Source organism: Podarcis cretensis (assembly GCF_951804945.1).
Source record: "Podarcis cretensis genome assembly, chromosome: 15".
NCBI lineage: Eukaryota > Metazoa > Chordata > Lepidosauria > Squamata > Lacertidae > Podarcis > Podarcis cretensis.
In genome coordinates, this window is record NC_137185.1 from 32,476,564 (window position 1) to 32,486,016 (window position 9,453).

Below are 9,453 nucleotides of genomic sequence, written 5' to 3' on the forward strand. Positions count from 1 at the left end.
CCAAAAGTCAGCCAAAGAATGAAGTGCTATTTATGGTCAAGGTTATAAACTGGATTGTAGGATGAATGGAGGCGGGTTTATATATTGGATCTTAAGCAGTAATCTATTAAAAATATCAATGTGCAAATTCATTCCTGAAACACATGGCCCCTCATATCTCATGCCCTTGGTAGGAATAATCTGTAACTCAAAATGGTGGTAAAATATTCACTTACAAGTAGCATGCTGTGATTTCTAAAACCAGAAGAATTCCAGATCATTAGAACCTATCCCCCCTTAGAATCATAGAATTGTAGAGTCGGAAGGGACCCCAAGGGTCTTCTACAACCCCCTACAATGCAGGAATAAAAACAGCTGTAATCCAGATAAATTCTAAAACAGCTGTAATACGGATCTTACCTGGGAATCCTCACTTGGCTCCAGAGCTTCTCCCGCCCTACCCACCCTCAGTTAATGTCTTATTTTGCAGGTTAATTTTTCTTCACAGGTTTTGTAGGTTAGCTTTTCTTCACAGGTATGCGGGCGCTGCTACGTTAAGGTCGCTGTTAAAGGGCCGGAAAGGAATTTCCCTGCATTGGCAGGTTTCACCTTTCCCATAGCAAAACCTCACAACTTTGGCGGTATCAGGCCTTGGGCGGAATCCTTTAGTGCATCTTCCTCTTTGCGGTGGCGATACCAGGGTTCCCCGTTAAAGGGGTTTCTGAAGGGAGGCTTTGACCGTACGCCGAAAGGTCGTCATTGCTCTCCCTGCGGCGGAGGTGTAACGGGGGCGGCTATCTCTGCTTGAACATATGTTCTCCAGAGCCGGCCCATACCCCCCACACACATTGGATAACCCTGATGCTCCCTAGGTCCCCAGCCCAATGCCTGAGCCAAGGTCTACCCACATTTGAAATTTAATAAAGTTGTGGCCAATTTAATCCCATAGCACGTTGTCTTGAGTCGTTATTCCACATGATGGGGGGGGGGGGACGGGACCGCGTGGGATCTGGGGACTCCGCCTGTCCACGCAAAGAACATTGCCAAGAAATACAAAAGGCAAGTTGCAGAAAACAGCCATTTCAGCAAGGGAGAAAGAGGTGGTGGTGGGGATGCTAAATCTTAGCCTTATCCTGCCTGAGTCTCAAAATTTATGTGATGGCTCAGTTCTTCTCCCCTTGACAATGGCACTGTAGGGATTTGGAGAGGCGTCTGTTTGTGTTATAAAGTTTTAAGCATATATGACTCACAGCTTGATTCTGTCAATGTTCATTCAGAATTAAATCCCACAGAGCTCATCTCAAGGTGCTGCATTGTACTGCAACCAACTGTTGTATGGATGCCCGAGAATTCCAGCGAAAACAACAACAAACAGAAGTGCAAATTGCCAGTGTTCATTTTCTGTCTCTCAAGTCCGGAACAGAAATCAATCCAGTGAATGCCAGTTAACTGTTGTTGTTGTTTTCAGTCCAAAAATGTTGCATAACTGGTGGTCTTTCTCCCTTCATTGCACGGGATCTTTTTGCTTTGGGTACTTTATATATTATTATTATTATTATTTCTTTACCGCCCTATAGCCAGAGGTCTCAGGGCGGTTCACAGAACAAAATCAAAATATAAAACCACAATATATATAATCAGAATAAAAACAACAACCTAATAACATCCCCCTGAAAAAACACACCCACATTTTAAAAGAGCATAGGATGTCAATCAAATCAACCAAAGACCTGGTTAAAAAGGAATGTTTTTGCCTGGCGCCTAAAGGTGTATAATGAAGGTGCCAGGTGAACCTCCCTGGGGAGAAAATTCCACAAATGGGGAGCCACTGCAGAGAAGGCCCCGTTCTCGTGTTGCCACCCTCTGGACCTCTCAAGGAAGAGACACATGAAGGAGGGCCTCAGAAGATGATCACAAAGTCTGGGCAGGTTCATATGGAAAGATGATAACATCACTTTTAATCCAAACTGGCAGAGGAAGAAACAGAAAATGTAATTCTTAGATGATGAATAAATGGATCACTTTGTTCCCCCTTCAAAAGGTTGAACATTCGCAGAGGGACCCACACATTTCATTTCTCCTGCAAGTGTTTGTTAGATCTGCCAAATGCATGAAGGTGCCTATCTCTTCTATCTTCAATAAGATTTCAATCAAACTCCCAACTGTGGCCTGGGAATAAATCCTGCCTGCCTGCCTTTCCCATCCTCTAGCGTAGGAGGTGCTTGCTGCCTGTAGTCATCAGAGTGCTTTCCTTCTCCAACCCAACTTTTCAGGATGAGCACAAAGGCATACAGGTCTATGACTCTGGGCCTCTTCTTTCTGCTTTGCTTTGAACTAGGTAAATTGCCAGCAGAAAACCCAAAGTCCTCCTCCTCCTGCTGCTGCTGCTCAAGAAACTTTTCTGTTGATACAATGGCAGGCTGAGGATAGAAAGCATCTTGAAGAAATGGTAGCTGTGGAACGGTTAGTTCCAGAAGACAAAGTAAGGACCCTCGAATCCCTCCCACAAAATAGTGGCAGTCTGCAGACACAATAAGTGCGCACAGGACTTCAGTCAATATGAGGTTTCAGCTCAGTCCTGGAAACTGCTTCTGATGCACCTGCCGTACAGATCCCCTGACATGACATAGATGAGTCCTTAAGGAGATGCTTTCTATTTTCTGCAGAATCCTTGTTGCTTCTCCATTCTAAGTGACCATCTTTAATGATTCCCCTTCCCTCTGCTGCTTTACACAGATGAAGCTATCAAATGCCATGTCTGTGACAATGTGAAGAAAGACAACACCTGTTTCCATAAATCATACATCTGTTCTGGGGGCATTACAGAAAGCTGCTTCACTCGGAGAGTTTCTCTAGGTGAGTCTTAAGAGGTCAGGTTGGAGGTCCATGAAAGACCCGCCATGCCGTTGGTTGCTCTAATGCTGGTCAGAACAGAGTTTTATCCTGATACTAAGGAGGGGTGAATCTCTCAATTGCAGTTTCTCATTTTCCCAGTTTTAGGGTTGCATGCCATGCTAGTCCTGCTCAGAGCAGACCCTCTGAAGTTAAGAGACCTGGCCACCTTGGGCCCATTCATTTCAACGGGTCTACTCTGAGTAGGTTAGTGGAATATTTTTCTGTATTTGACTTCTTAACATTTCCCCATCAATTTCTGAATTCTTTTAAATCCCCATCAAAAAAAAAAAATCCCACAATATACACATTTTTGCATACAGTTCTGGTGAATATACACTCTTTTTGCAAAGCAATTTCCCCTAATAGAATGTATTTTATTTTCACCAATATATGCACACTTTGCACTAGCAGATGCATGTTTGCACAGATATGCAGCGCCCTTCCAGGTTAGAAGGGTGGGGAGAGGGAGTTGCAGTTCCTCATAAAAATTCCATCTTTCTGATCAAGAGATCAATCTACTCATGTCTGGCTTCAGGAGATTGTTTGTGGTGCTGGGCTAGAGAGACAGAATAAGGATTCTGTTAGTGCACGACCTGCCCTGCTCCTCTGTAACCTACCTGACCAAGTTGGCAGAGGTGGTCTCAAATATGGTGTTGGAGAACCCTCACACGTGTTGTTGGAGGACCTCAAAATCCAAGCTGAGGCTGCCTCAGATGAACTGGCTCAGGACTTCGTAGCCCCCATGACAACCATAGGGCTGTCTCAGTACCTCAATTATCCAGCACATGTGGTGGGGCATACCCTCAACCTGGTCTTTGACACAAAGCAGACTGGTAATACTCTTTTGATTGGGAGGCTCGTTGTGAGTCCATTATCAGAGATGGATGGAGTGAATGTAGCTACAGCAGTTGGCAAGAATGGGGGACCCACTGAGTTGGTCCACCCTCAGAGACTGATGGAATCTGATGGATTCTTGAATGGATTCCTCTGAGGGATTTCCTGGCTGGAATGGCTGGCTCTTGCCTCACTGTGGGATGGTGAGATGCCAAGAGCCCCTGACTCGATCACCCCTGAGCAGCTTTGCTGTTGCTGTGGAACATGTAGATCACCTTGGTATTCTAGTGACCTGCATGCAACGAAGCAAGGGGATTGGAGGTTAGAGGGTAGATGGTGCAAGACTAGGTCCAAACCTAACCGAGGTGGCACCACTGTGCCTACCACATGGTGGTGGAGGTGGCAAAGGAGAAGAAAGCTTACTTCTCTGCTACCATTGCATCTGCAAGTAGATGTTGTGGTTCGAGGACCTGACCCCCGCAATGTGAAATGAATACACAAGGACACGTGATATAAAGTTAATGGGCAAGGAAAGGCCACAACTTTATTGATTACAGCAGTGAAAAAGGTATTGGCTTAGGCATTGGATCTCTAAAACAAGTGGGTCTATTCACCAGTAGGTGGAGCCTGTTGATGCTAATCCAACTATAGGCTCTCCCCTGATGTCACCGAGGGTCGTGCCATGGCCTCCCGCCAAGCAGGCATCGGACAGAATACACGACCGCCAGATTCCTTTAACGGAATACCCAAAAATTGAAGGTATAGGCGATGGCCACACCTAGCACTTCGACACACCACAACACATTATTCCAATGCCTAACCTACCCACCAATACCACAAAAGTTGTGATGATTGCTACGAGGTAGGCGAAAAAACCAAAAAGCTTAATGCCAAATGGAAAAACTCCTACCAGGCCCCCTGGGCAACCAGGGTGACCAACCTAAGGTCCATAGCAAGGCCAATGACCTAAGCCCTAACTCAAAGGGAGTGGAGGGTGGGTGACTCGCAACGAGACGACGGCGAAGAATGAGGCCGGGGAGAGGCTGGCGCTGCAGCAAAAGGCTGCTGAACACGCCCCCTCTGTGGCACCTGGTTGGATGCCTACCGAGGGGCGTGGGACCAGCCAGGTGAGGTGGAGGCAGGGGGCTAACGCCCCCTGCTAGGGGCGGTGCTCGGGCTCCCGCCCACAACCACTCCCCTCTCTTCCAGGGAGGAGAGTCTTTCAACAGAGCTTTTCTGAGTGGTGAATGGGCTTTTCTCAGCTGGCCAAGAGAAGGTTCCTCTGACACTCTAGGAGGCCTGATGTAACCACTTTGCCAGGCTCTTTGGGGACAAAATCACTCAGATTTGGACAGTGTTAGATGCCATAGTTAGAGCAAGTAGGTGTCTAGAGCAAAGTCTGTTCCATCTATGCTGGGTCAGTTTATATTGTTGTGGACGAGCTGTTGGAACAAGTGTGGCTGATCACCTTGACTCTTGCCCATTTGAGCTTCTTGGAGGTAGCCAAAGCAGGTTGACTGGGTGGGTCCAGTGAGTGATTAATGCTTCCATGGAGGTGGGATGTACCATTTGTCTTGAGGGAGGCATAAAATAAAACAGAATTATATACAGAGATTTCATTCCTTTCTGCTCCCTGCAGCCATCTGGCCAGAGAGATAAGCTCACAGACTCCAACAGACACTGGCGGACACTGAATCTTTCCTCCCCCAGACGTGCCCAGATAAAGAAATCTGGGGAGAATTCTCATTGCTAAGCAGAATTGGCTCCAGTACAGATCTCCCCGAAGGATCATTTCAAGTTTATTTTGGAATCCACCAAAAATAAATACACTGTCATCCCATTGAGACTTCTGCTCAGGGTGACATAAAACTCTTTCTTACTGAAGGTGGCTGGTGAGGAAGCACACATGTCCCAAGCCTCATAATTTGGGGGAAGTAACAGTGACCATTAACCAAATGTTGCAGCTCCATCCCCAGCGTGAAACACCAGGTGCCTTCACAGCAGTGCATCTCTTGGAAATGTGCACTGCCAGCTTCTTCCACTTGAGGGCTTAGTGACTTTGCATGCCTCACAACTGCTTCTCTCTCTGCCTCTTTCCTTAGGACCGGTGGTCGTGAAGATTCAGCGAGGCTGCGGTTCCACCTGCTATACAGTTGTTAACAACCTCCGCTTCCGTAAAATAGAGTTCTTGTGCTGCAAGAAAAGCTTCTGCAATACCCATAACATCTGGCCTGAGACCCCAGACAAGAATATTCCATGGACTTTCTGAATATGAAAGAACACAAGAAAAGCCCCACTGGATAAAATCAAAGACCTCTAGACCAATGTCCCATTTCCCACAGTGAGCAACCAGTTGTCTCTGGGAGACCAGTCAGCACAATGTGAGGACTCTTAATCTCAGGGTTGTGAGTTTGAGCTCCATTTGGGCAAAATATTCCTGCATTGCAAGGGGTTGAACTGGATGACTCTTGTGGTCCTTTCTTCCCCAGTTCAGATCTTAATTTGAGCTGGAGAAGAATTTAATGGCTTGCAGAGCTCCCCTGTCACTTGAAGCAGGTTTTGCAAATCCCATAGCTGGAGAACTTCAGCAACATCTCACATCACAACATGACACAGGGAGGGGTTGTAACATTTGTCATTAATGGCAGCGTCACCAACCAAGAGTTGTTTGTTGTACTCACACAACCCAATTCCAAACAGCATATACAAAAGGCCACAGCATTGCCATGATTTTAAAAAGTCAATATCCACATGGGACCTAGGATATGGTTACCAGACGTCCCCGTTTCCTGGGGACAGTCCCCGGATTTACAAATCTGTCCCCAGACAAAACCCATCCCCGGAATGTCCCCGGATTTCATTTAATGTCCCTGGATTTATATTTTAAGTGTTGTAGATTTATTAGTAGTGAATGAATGTTGTGTGATTGGTTCAACGGCACAAGACACATCATATGGGGACTTCCGGTGAGGCAAAATGGCAGGTGCCATGACAGTGAGCAGCTCCTGAAGCCAGCCAGAGCCAACTGCGCTACCAGGCTGGCTCTGGGCTGCTGAGACTGCCACTGCTGCTGCCACTGCTGAGAGGGAACTGGGGACGCCTGGCATGTCAACTGGGGAAACCGCTGACCACCAACCCCTGTGACCCAAATCGAGCCGGGAGTGAGAGCACCTGGCCACCCGGCTGATGGCCCAGCGGTGCTCCAGGGCCAGTAAAACCCCTGGAGCTGATGCAGAGAGAAGGAGGAGAAGGAGAAGGAGAAGGAGAAGGAGGAGAGAGAAAGAGGATGGAGAAAAAAGAGGGGAGCCCTGACCTTCTGCGCCACCGCTGCCGCTGAGGAGGAGAGGTAGGAGAGCACTGGGAGGGCAAGGACATGTGGCCAAGCCCAGGCCCAACCCGAGCCTACTCCACGGTGGCTAGCGCCCCAAGAGGGCAGGCCAGGGCCCAGAGGAAGGCCGCACAACAGAGCAGACCACAGAAGAGAAGATATTACTTATTTTATTTTATTTTATTTTTAAAAATTAATAACTTTTTTTCTCTTTTCAAAAAAAAAAAAAAAAGTGTCCCCGAATTCTTTGAAAAAAATCTGGTAACCTTAACCTAGGATAACATGACCCCTATTGATGAATGGCCTTCATCTTCATCTTGAGTGAAGCTAGCCTAATACTAGCCAGCTGCTAGTCATGATGGCTACATTCCACCTCCACTGTCAGAGGCAGTATGGGAAGTTGTGGGAAGTCACAAATGGGGAAAGCACCCTTGCATTCTGGTCCTCCTTTGGCATGCCTCATGGTCATCTGGTTGGTCACTGCAAGAACAAGATGCTGGTCTAGGCTGGACTCTGGCCTCATCCACCACTCCTAGTCCTCTATTAGGTTGAATCTGAAATTCCAACTTTGCATTTTCACAGATTTCACAGACTCCAAATACGATTTAAGAAGACTAAGAACCTAGAGAATTAGCAAAGCAGTTGCACTGTCTCACCAAGTCAGAAAATTACCTCTGCAGCCAAGAAAACCTGATGAGATTCTAATGCTAGCTGGGATAGGGTTACTGCCTACATCCAGACATTTCTCTTAAAATATCTCCAAGTCCTTGCTACAGAGCATGCTATTGTCCTTGGGTAGAATGGGGCATTCTGACCTCTGTGCAATTGAATTCAAGGACAGTTTTTTGGCAGCTCAGGGTGTTGTGAAACTACAAAGACAAATGCCTTGGGTTTCTGTGGTCCACCCAGGATGAGAAATCTCCCCCCCCCCTTTAATGTGATTACTCTGGTGCTAATAAGCCAACTCTAATATCAGTGAAGGTTTGCCCCTCAGCCCACCCTGTGCAGAGGTTTAGCCTCCTAGTCTGGTCCCCATCTCTGACCTGGTCAATAGTTTGGATATGAGGCTTTATTATTTATTTCCCATCTCCAGGTATTATTACACAGAAGCTGATTTTTTAAATAGATCATTACCTCAAGCCGCTGCATTTTGTTAGTTCCTATTGCAAACCAGCACATATACTTTTTTACAAAATCTGGGCACTTTAATTTCCGTCAGACTCAGAGCAGATCTATACTATGTACCTTTTCTCCTTTTTTTGGAAAATCAGGTTAACAATCCTGGCTCCCCCCCCCCCCCAATAATCCTGTGAATTACAATTTATTGAATAAATGAGACTCTTTAAAGATTTCTGCACACCAGGATTCCTTGAGGAATTACAAATAAACTGGTGCAAGGCTGCAATTGAGATATGCCATCATTAATACAATATCAAATATGAGCTAACTTTCAACAAAATAATTTGACTTTACCTTCATTTTTCATCAGTGACAATATTATTATTATTATTATTATTATTATTATTATTATTATTATTATTTGCATGTACATCTTGGAGGCAAGCACATCAGTGAAAAAATAGTTAAATGTGTTTTTAAAAACACTAAAAACAATTAAAAGCATTTTAAAGCAATCAAAAAACTATAAAAGATTAAAAACAAAAATTCTTAGTTGCTTTATACCAAAAGAAAGTCTCAAAGCAACTTAACATTACAAGTAACTAAATCATGTATTTGGATATGCCTGCTGCAACAGATCAGTTTTCTTTTCCTTTTTAATTAAATCTTTCTTGGTTTATAAACAACACAGACACACAAAGAAGAAAAAAACAGCACATAACTCACAAAAGAAGAAAAGAAAAGGAAACAGTACAATGAGAAAACACAAAAATACTTCAGCCATCGACGTTTGACCTCCTTGGTGTGGGTTCTTGGTTTCCTTGTTACTTGCCTCTTTTTTTCAGTAAACTTAGCCTGTATTATATCTTATTTGTGTTCTTTATACCTTATGCAATTCCGAGAGTTATTCAAAGCATTCTAAAGTTTTAATATGGGGACAATGTTCTTTTAAATATTGCCTATAAATCTCCCATTCCTTTTTAAACTTTTGGGTCGGTCGATCCCTGATCTTTTCCATCACATTCACTAGTTCCATATATTCAAGCAGTTTAACTTGCCTCTCCTCCTTTGATGGAACATACCGTATTTTTCGCCCTATAGGATGCACTTTTCCCCCCTCCAAAAATGAAGGGGAAATGTGTGTGCGTCCTATGGGGCGAATGCAGGCTTTCGCTGAAGCCTGGAGAGCGAGAGGGGTCGGTGCGCACCGACCCCTCTCGCTCTCCAGGCTTCCCGCAGTTCTCCTCAAGCGGTGGGAGCCCGGCGCTGGGCTCCCACGGCTTGCGGAGAGCTGCCTG